This window comes from Lagenorhynchus albirostris, chromosome 11, assembly GCF_949774975.1.
Source record: "Lagenorhynchus albirostris chromosome 11, mLagAlb1.1, whole genome shotgun sequence".
In the NCBI taxonomy this organism is placed as follows: domain Eukaryota; kingdom Metazoa; phylum Chordata; class Mammalia; order Artiodactyla; family Delphinidae; genus Lagenorhynchus; species Lagenorhynchus albirostris.
Window position 1 is genome coordinate 57,911,369 of NC_083105.1, and position 13,830 is coordinate 57,925,198.

At 36.7% G+C, this 13,830-nt stretch overlaps 1 protein-coding gene across 3 annotated transcripts in view; it reads left to right on the forward strand.

Moving 5' to 3' along the window:
- R3HDM2 (R3H domain containing 2) overlaps positions 1-13,830 on the forward strand; it is a 148,218-nt gene that overhangs the window by 12,075 nt on the left and 122,313 nt on the right. The window contains exon 1 of one of the 3 annotated variants that reach the window (XM_060165803.1): positions 10,000-10,017. The exons of the other annotated variants lie outside the window; for them this stretch is intronic. The gene's annotated coding sequence lies outside the window, so the exon portion shown is untranslated. Of the gene's footprint in view, positions 1-9,999; positions 10,018-13,830 lie in introns of those variants that run through there. 3 annotated transcript variants of the gene reach the window in all.

The following is a 13,830-nucleotide window of genomic DNA, read 5'->3' on the forward strand; positions in this document are numbered from 1 at the left end:
CCTGGGCAAAGACTCAGGAGTATTAAAAACTATGGTATGTATGGAGAGGTAGTATTATTTTGAATGCTGGAGACAATGTATATAGAGCCTAATTTTGTGGTAGGCTTTAAGAGGTATATTAAGGACTTGGGAATATTTCTGGAATATTTTGAGGCAAAAAGGAACCTCTGAAGATTTTCATCAGAGAAATGGAATGATTGTTTTATAAAGGTAACTCTAGTAGCACTTTGGAAAAATACAGGGGATTTAGAGTGGAGGGAGAGACACTTGTTAGGGGGCTGTTGTAGTAGTGCAGAAGATGCTGAAATCAGGATAGAGATGGGTAAGAAACAACCCCCTTAATATCTTGAAATAACGGTTTATTTCTCACTCACACTACGTGTTCATCAAGGATAGGTTAGAGATTTTATTTATTCAGGGATAAAGGCTGATAGGCCAACAGAGCAGTCATCATGGGAACATAGCCAGTTGCTCTGCTGGAGGCCTAAAAGAACTCTGGAGGTCTTGTTCCATTAACTAAATTCTCTGCCTATCAGTGATGGGAGTGGAGAAGAGAGGACAGGAGCTGAGAAGATCAAGTGGATCCAGGAGATGGTGCCAGAGTTTGGAAATTGGCTAAATATGAGAGGAGAGGGAAGTAATTGTGAATAGGTGATTCTCAGTTTCTGTTTTGGGTGACTGGGTGGTGTTGCTAACAGAGATAAGAAAGGGGGCAGGTTTTAGGAGCACTTAAAGTAAATATTAACCGACCTAAAGGGAGAAATAGACAGCAATACAATAATAGGGGACCTTAATTCCCCACTTTCATCAATGGATAAATCATGCAGACAGAAAATCAGTAAGGAAACATTGGCCTTAAATGACAAGTTAGACCAGATAGACTTAACAGACATGTATAGAACATTCCATCCAAAAGTAACAGAATACACATTCTTCTCAAGCGCACATGGAACATTCTCTAAGATAGAGTATATGTCAGGCACGAAACAAGTCTTAATAAATTTAAGGAGATTGAATCATATCAAGAATCTTTTCTGACCACAGTGGTATGAAACTAGAAATCAATGATAAGAGGAAAACTGGAAAATTCATAAACATGTAGAGCTTAAACATATGCTACTGAATAATCAACGAGTCAAAGAAGAAATAAAAAGAGAAAATAAAAAATACCCAGAGACGAATGAAAATGGAAATACAATATACTAAATACAAAACCTATGGGATGCAGTGAAAGTACTTCTAAAAGGGAAGTTCATAGTGACAAATACCTACATTAAGAAATGAGAAAGATTGCAAATAACCTAACTTTACACCTCCAGGAACTAGAAAAAGAAGAACAAGCTACACCTAATGTAAGTAGAAGGAAGGAAATAAATATCAGAGTAGAAATAAATGAAATAGAGAAACAATAGAAAAGAACAGTGAAACTAGGAGCTAGTTTTTATTTTTTAAAAAAAGATAAAATAGGGCTTCCCTGGTGGCTGAGAGTCCTGCCGATGCAGGGGACACGGGTTCGTGCCCCTGTCCGGGAAGATCCCACATGCTGTGGAGCGGCTGGGCCCGTGAGCCATGGCCGCTAGGCCTGTGCGTCCGGAGGCTGTGCTCCGCAACGGGAGAGGTCACATCAGTGAGAGGCCTGTGTACCGCAAAAAAAAAAAAAAATAATAAAAAATAAAATAAAAAAAAGATAAAATAGACAAACCTGTAGCTAGACTCACCAAGGAAAAAAGAGGACTCAAATAAAATCAGAAATGAAAGAGATGTTAACACCTGGTACCTCAAGAGACTACTGTGAACAATTATATGCCAACAAGTTGGACAACCTAGAAGAAATGGATAAATTCCTAGACATATACAACCTACCAGGACTAAGTCATGAGGAAATAGAAAATCTGAGGAATCCCATTAGAAGCATACCTCATTTTACTGAGCTTGGCTTTATTGCGCTTCACAGATGCTGTGATTTTTACAAATTGAAGGTTTGTGGCAACCCTGCATTGATCAAGTCTATCAGCCCTATTTTTCTAACAGCATTTGCTTACTTTGTGTCTCCATGTCATGTTTTGGTAATTCTTGTAATTTTTCAAATTTCTTCATTATTTGTTACAGTGATCTGTGATCAGTGATCTTTCATGTTACTATTATGTTGTTTTGGCATTTTTTAGCAATAAAATATTTTAAAATTGAGGTATGTACATTTTTTTTTAGACATAATGCTATTTTACACTTAATAGACTACAATATAGTCTAAACATAACTTTCATATGCACTGGGAAGCCAGAAAATTTGTGACTTGCTTTATTTCGATATTTGATTTATTACAGTGGTCTGGAACTGATCCTGCAATATCTCCAAGGTATGCCTGTACTAGTAAAGAGATTGAATCTGTAATCAAAAACCTTCCAACAGACAAAAGTCCAGGGCCAGGTGGCTTCACTGGTGAATTCTACCAAACATTTAAAGAAGAACTAATACCAATCCTTCTCAAACTCCAAATTCATTTTATGAGGCTAGCGTAACCTTGATACAAAAACCAGACAAGGACACACTACAAGTAAAGAAAATTACAGGCCAGTGTCCCTGATGAATATACATGCAAAAATCCTCAACAAAATATTAGCAAACTGAATTCAACAATACATTAAACGGATCATACACCATAGTCAAATGGGATTTATTTCAGGGATGCAAGGGTGGTTAAACATCTGCAAGTCAATCAGTTGTGATACACCCCATTAACAAAATGAAGGATAAAAATCATACGGTCATCTCAATGGTGCAGAAAAAGGATTACAAACAAACTCTCAACAAAAGTGGGTATGGAAGGAATGTACCTCAACACCATAAAAGCCATATGTTACAAGCCCTCATCTAACATTAAACTCAACTGAAGCTGAAAGCTTTTCCTTGCCACTTTTATTCAACATAATATTGGTAGTCCTAGTCACTGCAGTTGGCAAAAAACAAAATAAGGGGCATTCAGATCAGAAAGGAAGAAGATTTGCAGATGACATGACATGATATTATATATAGAAGATCCTAAACACTACACCAAAAATGGTTAGAACTAATGAATGAATTCAGTAAAGTTTCAGGATATAAAATCAATATACAGAAATGAGTTGTGTTTTTATACATTAATCACTATCAAAAAGAGAAATTTAAAAAATGATTCCAGGGCTTCCCTGGTGGCGCAGTGGCTGAGAGTCTGCCTGCCGATGCAGGGGATACGGGTTTGTGCCCCGGTCCGGGAAGATCCCACATGCCACGGAGTGGCTGGGCCCGTGAGCCATTGGCCGCTGAGCCTGCGCGTCCGGAGCCTATTCTCCGACAGGAGAGGCCACAACAGTGAGAGGCCCGCGTACTGCAAAAAAAAAAAAAAAAAAAAAGATTCCACTTTCGATTGTAGCATAAAGAATAAAATATCTAGGAATAAGTTTAACCAAGGAGGTGAAAGACACGTACACTGAAAACTATAAGACATCAGTGAAAGGAATTGAAGAAGACACAATAAGTAGAAAGATACTCTCCGCTCATGGATTGGAAGAATTAATATTGTTAAAATGTCCATACCACCCAAAGCAATCTACAGATTCATTGCAATCACTATCAAAATTCCAGTCGCATTTTTCACAGGGAACAAACAATCCTAAAATTTGTGTGGAACCACAAAAGACACCAAATAGCCAAAGAAATCTTGAGAAAGAAGAACAAAACTGAAGGTATGATACTTCCTGATTTCAAACTATATTACAAAGCCATAATAATCAGAACAGTATGGTATTGGCATAGAAACAGATACATAGATTAATGGAACAGAATAGAGAGCCCAGAAATAAACCCATGCACACATGGTCAATTAACTTATGACAGAGGAGCCAAGAATAAACAATAGGCAAAGGATAATCTCTTCAATGAACGGTGTTGGGAAAACTGGACTACTATATTACACCAAACACAAAAAAATGGCTCAAAATGGATTAAAGCCTTGAACATAAGACCTAAAACCATAAAACTTGTAGAAAGAAACATAGGGAGTAAGCTCCTTGACATCAGTCTTGGGGATTCTTTGGATTTGACACCAGAAGCAAAGACAGCGAAAGCACAAATGAATAAGTGGGACTATATCAAACTAAAAATCTCTGCACAGCAAGGGAAACCATCAACAAAATGAAAAAGCCTACTATATGGGAGAAAATATTTACTAATCATATATTTGAAAGAGGTGCAAACTATTATATATAAAAAAAGCTACAAGGATATATGCTACAACATGGCATATAGCCAGTATTTTATAATAACTAAATGGAGTATAACCTTGAAAAATTATGAATCACTATATTGTACATCTATAACTTGCATAATATTGTACATAAAATATACTTCCAAAATATCATATATTTGTAAAAGGGTTAATATCTGGAATGTATAAAGAGCTCATACACCTCAATAGGAAAAAAACCAATCTGATTAAAAAATGGATAGAGGAACTGAATAGACATTTTTCCAAAAAAGATAACGAGATGGCTAACAGGTACATAGAAATGTGCTCATCATCGCTAATCATCAGGAAAATGCAAATCAAAACCTCAATGAGATGTTAGCTTACACCTGTTAGAGTGGCTATTATCAAAAAGATAAGCAATAGTAAGTGTTGGTGACAATATGGAGAAAAGGGAACCCTAGTGCACTGTTGGTGAGAATGTAAATTGGGATAGCCACTATGGAAAGCAGTATGGAGGTTCCTCAAGACATTAAAAAATAGAACTACCATGTGACCCAGCAGTCCTACTTCTGGATATATATTTGAAGGAAATGAAGTCATTATCTTGAAGAGATACCTGCACCCTGATGTCATTGCAGCATTGTTCCCAGTAGCTAAGACATGGAAACAACCTAAGTGTGCAGCAACGAATTAATGGATAAAGAAAATGTGGCTGTATGCAGACACACACACACACACACACACACACACACACACACACACACACACACACACACACACACACACACACACACACAGGAAAAAGAAGGAACTCCTGCTATTTGTGACAGTATAGATTAGATAGACGCACCTTGAGGGCATTATGCTAAGTGAAATAAGTCAGAGAAGGACAAGTACTGTATGAGCTCACTTATGTGGAATCTCACAGCTACAAGAGAACAGATTGGTGGTTGCCAAAGGCAGGGAGTGGGGGATGGCTGAAATGGGTGAAGGTAGACAAAAGGGTACAAATTTCCAGTTACATATGTATGTTTATATACACACACATATATATAAATAAGTCTTGGGGATGAAATGTACAGCATGGGGACTATAGTTAATACTGTATTGTATATTTGAAAGTTTCTAGCAGAGAAGATCTTAGACATTCTTATTACAAGGAAAAAATTGTGAATGTGTCTGGTGATGGATGTTAATTAGACTTGTGATTATTTCACAGTATATACATGTATTGAATCATGTTGTATACCTGTAGCTAATATATGTCAATTATATCACTAAAAAAGGGGGGGCAGGTTTTGGCTTAGAGGAGTGTTGGTAAAGTTCACTTTTGGAAATATATAGCAGCTAGTTGTCTAAATGAATGTGGAGCTCTACAGAGAAGCGGGGGTATTTAGGTTTTTGGAGTACTCTGTACATGAAGCATGTTCAAGCCATGATAGGAAATGGGATCATGCAGGGCAAACTTACAGAGTGATAAGAGAGCTGACATGAAGCCCCAGGATATTCCAGAATGTAAGAGGCACTTCTAGCCTGAGGGCATTGGATTTTAATGTAAAGATTGACATTTTTGGGACCAAGGCAGCCTGTGTCTGTTCCTGACAGGTGACCCTCTAGTATTTTGAAGAAGGAGCAAATGTAAGCTGTGAAAAGCTACTGCTTTGACGGGTACTTTAGAGTATGTTAGCTCTGTCATTTGTGCTAATGGTGGATTTATTTTTTTTGGTCCTTAGATGGAATGCATTTTAATTCTTTTATTTGAATTTGGATATATTTGGCAATTCACAAAATTTTAATAAAGTTATTATAGCTTATAAACTAGTTGCCAAGTCAGAGAAAGACTAAAAATTGGTCCAGTCTCCCCATATACTTACAGGGTAGTTAAGTGAACAAAGAATGTGATATCACAGAAGTATAATAACAGGACATATTAGATCATTTAATTCTCAGAAGATAGTCCCTATGGAGTAGTACTGTGTTATCCCTATTTACAGTTGAGGTTTAGGGAGTGACTTAATCTGTTCAGACTGCTATAACAAAATGCTGGGTGGCTCATCAACAAAAATTTATTTTTCACAGTTCTGGAAGCTGAATAGTCCAAGATCAAGCATGGTCAGATTCTGCTGAGGGCTCTTGTCCTGGTTAATAGCCAGCATCTTACTGTGTCCTCACATGGTGAAAGGAGCTAGGGATCTCTCTGGAACCTTTTTTATAAGGCAGTAAGCTCATGACTTAACCACCCCAAAGGCCTCACCTCTTAATATCATGTTTGGGGGTTAGGATTCAACATATAAATTTTGAGAGGACACATTCAGACCATTGCAGAGAGGTTAGGTTAGGTTATTTGTCCATCATTGTGCAGCCAGAACATAACCCAGTTTCATGCTGAAGTCTGCACTTGTAATCATCACCTGGAATTGCTTTTAGGACACAGCAAAATTTATACTGGATAGCCAAGAGCTTGGGTTAATGTTGCTGCTTGTTATTTTTCACCCCCATGTTTTTTTGTGGAAGAATTCCAAACCTATAGAAAAGTTGAAAGAGTGATACAGTGAGCATCAATATGACTTTTACCTAATATTTATTGAATATTTTGTCACATTTGTGCTCTCACACTCTTTCTTTACCCCTTCCCTCCCTCTCTCTCATTCTCTCTCTCTCACTTTCCACCTCTCTCCCTTCCCTCCCTATACATATATACATTATTTTTTATTGTGTATTAGGAATTTGTATTAGGAAATTACACACATCAGGAAACTTCACCTAGAATTTGTTAAGTATATATCACCTAAGAACAAGGTATTTTCCTATATTAGTATAATATTGTTATCAAACTCATTATCACATTGAAATATTTTACAGTGATATATATAATTATTTACAGTCTATAATCAAATTTCCTCCATCATCTCAATAATTGAGATATTGCTTTATAGCTGTCCTTCCAATCCTGAATTTATTCAAGTATCATGAATTACATTTAATTTTCATATTGTTTTAGCCTTTTAATTCAGAGCAGTTCTTTCTATTTTTGTTTTTCGTGTCATTGATACTTTTGAAGAGTTCAGGCCAGTTATGTTGAAGAATGTTTCACAATTTGGATTTGTCATGATTAGGTTCAGATTAAATATTTTTGGCAAGAATACTATTTAGGTATTGTGTGCTTATTGTGATATAAGTTCGGTCACTTAGATAAGTTGATATAGGCTACATTTCTTCTTTGTAAAGGTGCCTTTTTCCCTTTGTAATTAGGAAACAATCTGTGGGATGATACTGTTAAGATGGTATGACTCTTCCTCTGCGTTTTGCCCAGTGGTGGTAACATTCGTTGATGATCCTTGTCTGAATTAGTTATTACATTGGTGGTTGCAAAATGTTGAGTCTGTCATTCCTTCTACATTTACTAGTTGGCGTTATTCTACAAAGAAGAACTTTATTTCTCCCGTTTTTTGTTTTTGAGGATCACTATAGGTTTGGTATTTTAAAAAATTCAATATGTTACAATCCTTTATCAATATTAAAAATATGTCATATATGTGTAAAGACTTTTTCACATGGGATATACATCAAAAGCTGTTTGTGGTATAGCATCAAACATTATTCAATTCTCTAGTGTCAAAATTTTAACCTTGTTTTGGGGGGGTGGCTGTAATGTGCAATGATGTGTTTTCTTTTTCTTGATGCTTAACATGACTAACAATTGCAAAAATAATACTGAGGAGCACTGCTTGGCATTGTTTATAGTTGGGTTTTTGGATGCTGATCATATATCATGAACCTGGTTTGTTAATGCTTAATTTCAGAGCTTTGGGGTTTGTGTGTATGTGTATTTTTGTTCTTTTCCATTTTTTTTTTTCAGTAAGGAAAAGCACTTAAAAAAATACTGACAATACTTAGTATTATACATACAACAATTGTCACTTTGGTCAGTGGGAGCCCCTTCAAACTAACTCCTATGCCTTTTTGACTTGTCTCAGTCAAGTTTTGAGGACTTCCTTACATCCTGGCACAACAAGGTATTTTGGGCTCGCTTTGTACTTTACAAACCTGGAATCAGTCACTTCTGCAAGGAACCCTGATACCTTTGGTGGGGAATGGTTCCTTTGAAGGGGAACTGCTTCTCATTCTTACTTATCTATCCTTCGCTATCTTTATGGGAGCAGTTATTTCCAGTACAAAAAATAAGAGTGGATTCCAGATCTAAGACCCTTCTATGTCTTCCCAGAATTATTTGATAAAGTGTCTAAATTGAATTACTTCTCAGAATGAAGTGAGTTATATATAGGCAGTGCTGATGACTTGCCATAGGAGATGGGATGTTTTGCAGAAAATTGGCATTGTATTGTTTTTTCTTCTCCTAACTTAGTGGTGACATGTGAAGGTGAAAATAAGTATTCGTATCCTTCTTATTACTCTTATGTAATCCAGGCTTTTTCTTTCTGTGGTATAGTCACTTGAGTTGTTTCCCTCTTTGTTATTTTCAGCTCTGTGAATTAAAATCTCCTTAGATAGGGAAAGTTCTAATCCAGGTCTTTTATACTTTGTGCTTTGAACCTGCATCTTGTATTCATCTGCACATATGTTTTACACATTGATCTATAAACGCAGTCTAGGAAACTGACATGAAATTAAGGTGTTTATTGTATTGAACATTTATGCTGGAGTATGGTTTTATGGCTCCTTATGAGGTCTGATGTTTTAGAAAATGCAAACTAGATCCTTAGAATTGGGATCTGGTATACCCTGGTCACTTATGGTCCAACAGCTTGAGAATGTCCCGCTCTGGGACTCTACGTGAAATGAGACATGTCAGTCCTTTGTACAAAAACTTTTTTTCCCCTTTTTTTTTTTTTTTTATTGAAGTATAGTTGATTTAAATGTTGTGCTGATTTGTGCTGTATAGCAAAGTGTACAAAAACATTTTGCATTGAAGGTGAAACTCCTTAAACCTATCTATATGTTCCTTTGAAGTAGAAACATAAATAAGCTGTAAGGAAAGTGATTTGCTATTAACATGGTATTGTTGTTGTTGTTGGCTACACGGCAAGGCATGCAGGATCTTAGTTCCCCGACAGGGATCAAACCCACGCCCCCTGCTTTGGAAGCACAGAGTTTTAACCACTGGACTGCCAGGGAAGTCCCATGTTTTGTTGAAATATTTAAAACTCTATCCCTGTGTAAGAAATATAGAATATATTTTTGGAGGGGTGATGTTGGTCACTTACAGAAGTTATAGGTAATATTTTAACACAATTACTAACCTATCAGTTGATTACATGGCTTATATATTTCTTCTTTTATGTGGAGGACTGCTCTAAGACTACTTTAAAAATTAGCTGCCTGGCAACATAAAGGTGCAGATATTAAAATGAATTGCATGCCTTCCAACTATTTCTATTATTTGGCTAAATTTAGAACCATGTAGAGCTCCTGCAGAATTGAAATCTCTGGGGATTTGAATAGTTAAGACAGACAGTATTTGGCTTTTTGGAGTAAGGAAGAAGAAAAGTAGCTTCAAATTCATCTTTGCGCTGTCACTCAGACTGCTTAATTAAGACACAGAGTCCAGTGAAAAGTCAAAACTGTTCTGAGAATTTTATTTGACTGTTGCTGAAAACTTGTTAGAGCCTAGACTCTGGGTGGTGAAAGGGATAATTTTTTTCCCCTCCTAGGTGAATTGCCGGAGGCTATCTACTCTGCTTTCTCCAATGTCTCTTCAAATTATACTTGATAAGTACAGTTATTATACTTCGCCTGGATCGATGAGGCAGTACATCTGAGTTAGAGATCCGGTGAGCATTACAGTTGGGTACTTGTGGGTGAATTTCATGACACTAGAATTGTTTTGCATATGTGTAGATTCAGACTAGTGTATGATATTTTGAGGAGAAACTTAGTTATTCAGTGTACACTTAACTACATGAAATAAGAAAAATCTGTTGATGGAGTTGGGTAGGACCTCAACATAAGAAATAACAGATAAATGGAATGGTACTTTGAGTAACTAATTTAAATATAAGTTAAAATAGGGACAGACTTTACATAGAGTGAATATGAAATGTTTACTACCCGACTTGCCAATTCAAAGTGTAAGACTTTGCTGCTGCTATAGTAAGAAATTTTGAGGACACTGGAAAAAATGCCCCCCAAATTATTATAAACCAAGAAAATTCCATAAGAGTGGAATGTAATTTTTTTTTCTGACCCTGGATTTATATAAATGGTGAAATGTAAAAAAACTTGAAAGACAAATCTACGTGTTACTCTCATTGAATTAAAGCCCATGGGTTTTTCCTCTTTCCTTCCCCTTAGGGCTTCCATAGAGAGCTGTAGAACACAATTTCCTGTGTTGCTTGGGGAAATGAGCTGCCCTCAAAGGACTTACTGTTTAGTAAAACAAAATGTTATGAAGGAGGTAGTGGGATGGTTTTTATTTTCTTTTTTGTTTATCTCTATTTATAAATAACATGGATTTCTTTTATGATTAGAGGGAAAAAAATCAATTATTTTAAAACATTTTTGGGGCTTCCCTGGTGACCCAGTGGTTAAGAGTTTGCCTGCCAGTGCAGGGTACATGGGTTCAATCCCCGGTGCAGGAAGATCCCACATGCCACGGAGCAACTAAGCCTGTGCGCCACAACTACAGAGCCTGAGCTCTAGAGCCTGCGAGCCACAACTACTGAGCCTATGTGCCCCAACTACTGAAGCCCATGTGCCTAGTGCCTATGAACAAGAGAAGCCACCGCAGTGAGAAGCCCATGCACCGCAATGAAGAGTAGCCCCTGCTCGCCTCAATTAGAGAAAGCCTGCATGCTGCAATTAGAGAAAGCCTGCACGCAGCAACGAAGACCCAATGCAGTAATAAATAAATAAATTTATTTATTAAAAAAAAATTTTTTTTAAAAAGGATAAAGGGGCTATAAATCAACTCTGAAAACTTGTAAGTACTCCAGTAGACTTGTTCTCCAGTGCTATTGGTCGCCAGTTAGGTAGTGAGTTCTTTTTTTCCGGGGCTTTGTGACTCTTCCTTTCGGTAAGCTCTCTTTTTACATTACAGCTGAAGCTTTTATTAAATAACTTCAGTGTATTTAATCAATCACTTAGATAATAAAATTTCTATTTAAGTTTGTTTCTGCGAAAGAGTATAAATACTCAAGTTCCCATTTGAACTCTGGGAGGAAAAGCTTGTGCTTATTAGCTTGCCCTAACTTGCTGAAGACTTAGCATTTTGATGTTATAAAAGGAACCCCTGTTAAATTTGAATAAGATAATATTATATTCTTTTACTATGGTTAAAACTTAAATTTTAGCACAAAGTAGCCCTTTGGGTGACAAGGAAGAATAATGCATTTTTCCGTAGGTCCCAGGGTTTTTCAGAGACACCTTGAGTGTCAGATTAGGTACTTGGGACCATTAGAAGGCTTAGCACCATTGTGGGTTGTGGGATCAAAAATATTTTGTGTGCATTAAAAGACCTTACTGGCTAGTGGTGGAGATAAAACTTGAACAAAACAACAGTAGATATAATGGATTAGATTCTGTATTATAGATGGAATGCTGTAAAACTTAGTTACATTTAATTGTGCAGCACAAACAAATGTAAAAGAAAAGAGAGAAATCAATATAGAAAGGTAGGGATGAGGTAGGAATTGAACTGGGCTCCCCTTTCCTGATTATCTTGAAGGAAATCTGATGTAATATTTCGTCACTAAATATTTCAGTATATACCCTGAATAATAAGGACTTTAAAAAAACATAATATCAATACGATTTATTTTTAAATTTTTATTTATTTATTTATTTATTTTGGCTGTGTTGGGTCTTCGTTGCTCCGCGCGGGCTTTCTCTAGTTATGGCGAGCGGGGACTACTCTTCATTGCGGTGTGCGGGCTTCTCATTTTGGTGGCTTCTCTTGTTGCGTAGCACAGGCTCTAGGTGCGCGGGCTTCAGTAGTTGCAGTGCGTGGGCTTCAGTAGTTGCAGTGCGTGGGCTCAGTAGTTGTGACTCGTGGGCTCTAGAGCACAGGCTGAGTAGTTGTGGCACACAGGCTTAGTTGCTCCGCAGCATGTGGGATCTTCCCAGACCAGGGCTTGAACCTGTGTCCCCTGCATTGGCAGATGGATTCTTAACCACTGTGCCACCAGGGAAGTCCCTCAGTACCATTTACACTTCTAAAACAATTAACAATAATTCCTTAATATTAAATATCTGGTGTTCATATTTCCCTGATTGTATCATATTTCTTAAACAGCCTGTTTGTTTAAAATAGGATCCAAATAAAATCTGTACCTTGTAGTTGGTCGATATATCTTTAAAAATCATTTAATCTGAAAAATTTCTCCTCTCTCCTTTTTTTCTTCCCCCGGTGTATTTGTTGAAGAATCTGGGTCATCCGTCCAGTAGTTTCCCACTAGTGGATTTGGTGATTGACATCATAGTGGTGTCATTTAACATATTTCCCTGTACTTTGTATTTCCTTCAAATGGGCAGTTATATCTAGAGACTTGATCAGATTCAGATTCAGTGTTTTTGGCTTGAATACTTTATAGTGTACTTCCATTAGGAGGAAGTGTGTGATGTCTGTTAGTCTAATTTTCATGATGTCAGCAGTCATTAATGATCATTGTCTACATCCTTTATTGAATTTGATTAGTGATTACAAAATGGTGATATTGAAGTTGTATTATTTTAAAATTTATTTTAGGTGGAATACTTTTATAAAGAGATACTTCCCTCATCACTTACTTGGTTACTTTCAGGTATATCTTGCACAGGAAAGGTGAGACAAATGCTTTGAGTCTTTATTTTAATTAACAGTCATTGCCATTTTCAAAATAATGAATTTGTTCACTAACATCCTGCAAAGGTGGCTGATTAGTTTTTTTTTAAATTGTCATTATGAACTCACCAATTTAAATATATTTATGGGTTTCAGTCAATTTCTTTTTTTATTCTTATTGATATCTCACTGATTAACTGATAGTGGCAAATGGGGACCTCTTCAAGTTGGCTCCAATGTCCTTTTTTTAAAAAAGTAAATAATTAATATATTTATTTATTGGCCATGCTACGTGGCTTGTGGGATCTTAGTTCCCAACCAGGGATTGAACCCCGGGCCCTTGGCAGTGAGAGCATGGAGTCCTAACCATTGGACTACCAGGTAATTCCCTGCAGTGTCCTCTTGGTATGATCCTCCTAGTCTTTGATTGTTTCTTTGTTTTCTGGTCTGACCTGATATTCTGAGATCCTCTTTTACGTTTCCATTCCTGGGCATCTAACAGCCATTGCCCCTTTGTTGGGAAATGATGTTTAGAGGCCTCAGTCTGGGTGCAAGAGGTACTCATTGATTAGTGGGTTGTTCATTGTTTCTTGCTGTTTTTAATGAACAAGGCTAGGAAAATGGTATCTTTCTTTTGAAAGAAAGTGTATCACAAGTTCACATCAACATGTCTAATTGAAAGTCAGGACTGTAGATTTTTAAGTTCCATATCTTCAATCTTATAGATTTACATTTTTCAAATTGCAAAAGTAATATGTAATCATTGTAAGAAATTTAAATAATTCAAAAGTATACAAGGTAAAAGGTGAAGATACTGACCCTACCC